Here is a 2,084-nt window from a genome sequence, read left to right as displayed (position 1 = left end):
TTCTCCTCCTTCTTCTTTAGATATTTTCTTTATTTACATTTCAAATGTTATCCCCTTTCCTAGTTTCCCCTCTGAAAATACCATATCTCCTCCCTCCTCACCCTGCTCCCCAACATACCTACTCCCATTCCTGGTCCTGGTATTCGCCTATAGAATATTCGCCATAGAGCCTTCACAGAACCAAGGGCCTCTCCTCCCATTGATGACCAACTAGGCCATCCTCTGCTACATATATAGCTAGAGCCATGAGTTCCACCATGTGTTTTCTTTGATTTGTGGTATAGTTCCAAGGAACTCTGGGGGTACTGGTTAATTGATATTGATGTTCCTTCTATGGGGCTTCAGTCCCCTTCAGCTCCCTGGGTAATTCTCTGGCTCCTTCATTGGGGACCCTGTGCTCCATCCAATGGATGACTGTGTGCATACACTTCTATATTTGTCAGGCATTGGCAGAGCCTCCCAGGCGACAGCTATATCAGGCTTCTGTCATCAGGCTCTTGTTGGCATCTGCTTAGTGTTTGGGTTTGGTGGTTGTTTATGGGATAGAGCACCAACTGAGGCAGTCTCTGGGTGGTGGTTCCTTCAGGCTCTGCTCTTTGTCTCTGTAACTCCTTCCATGGGTATTTTGTTCCCCATTCTAAGAAGGAATGAAGTATCCACACTTTGGTCTTCCTTCTTCTTGAGTTTCATGTGTTTTGCAAATTGTATCTTGGGTATTCTAAGTTTGTGGGCTAATATCCACTTATCAGTAAGTGCATATCATTTGTGTTCTTTTGTGATTGGGTTACCTCACTCAGGATGATATCCTCCAGATCCATCCATTTGCCTAATAATTTCATAAATTCATTCTTTTTAATTGCAGAGTAGTACTCCATTGTGGAAATGTACCACATTTTCTGTATCCATTCTTCTGTTGAGGGACATCTGGATTATTTCCAGCTTCTGGCTATTATAAGTAAGAATGATAATGACATAGTGGAGCATGTGTCCTTATTACAAGTTGGAAGATCTTCTGGGAATATGCCCAGGAGAGGTATTGCTGGATCTTCCCGTAGTAGTATGTCTAATATTCTGAGGAACCACCAAACTGATTTCCAGAATGCTTGTACCAGTTTGCAATTTACCAGCAATGGAGAAGTGGTCCTCTTTCTCCACATCCTCGCCAACATCTGCTGTCACCTGAAATTTTTTTTTCATTTTTTTATTAGATATTTTCTTTATTTACATTTCAAATGTTATCCCGAAATTCTCTTATACACTCCCCCAGCCCTGCTCCCCAACCCATCCACTCCTGCTTCCCGGCCCTGGCATTCTCCTGTACTGGGGTATATGATCTTCGCAAGACCAAGGGCCTCTCCTTCCATTGATGGCCAAAGAGGCCGTCTTCTGCTAGAGACAACTAGAGACACAACTAGAGACACGGTTCTGGGGGGTACTGGTTAGTTCATATTGTTGATCCTCCTCTTTAGCTCCTTGGGTACTTTCTCTAGCTCCTTCTTTAGGGGCCCTGTGTTCCGTACAATAGATGACTATGAGCATCCACTTCTGTATTTACCAGACACTGGCATAGCCTCACAAGAGATAGCTAATACCAGTGTCCTGTCAGCAAAATCTTGCTGGCATATGCAATAGTATCTGGGATTGGTGGTTGTATATGGGATGGATTCCCAGGTGGGACAGTCTCTGGATGCTCCTTTCTTCTGTCTCAGCTCCGAACTTTGTCTCCAAAGTAACTCCTTCCATGGGTATTTTGTACCCCATTCTAAGAAGGAATGAAGTATCCACACTTTGGTCTTGCAAATTGTATCTTGGGTAGTCTAAGTTTCTAGGTTAATATCCACTTATCAGTGAGTGCATATCATATGTGTTCTTTTGTGATTGGGTTATCTCACTCAGGATATCCTCCAGATCCACCCATTTGGCTAAGAATTTCATAAATTCATTCTTTTTAATCGCAGAGTAGTACTCCATCGGGTAAATGTAATACATTTTCTGTGTCCATTCCTCTGTAGAGGGACATCTGGGTTCTTTACAGCTTCTGGCTATTATAAGTAAGGCTGCTATGTACATAGTGGAGCATGTGT

This window comes from Mus pahari, chromosome 13, assembly GCF_900095145.1.
Source record: "Mus pahari chromosome 13, PAHARI_EIJ_v1.1, whole genome shotgun sequence".
Taxonomy (NCBI): Eukaryota; Metazoa; Chordata; class Mammalia; order Rodentia; family Muridae; genus Mus; species Mus pahari.
Note: the sequence above shows the minus strand (reverse complement) of the source record.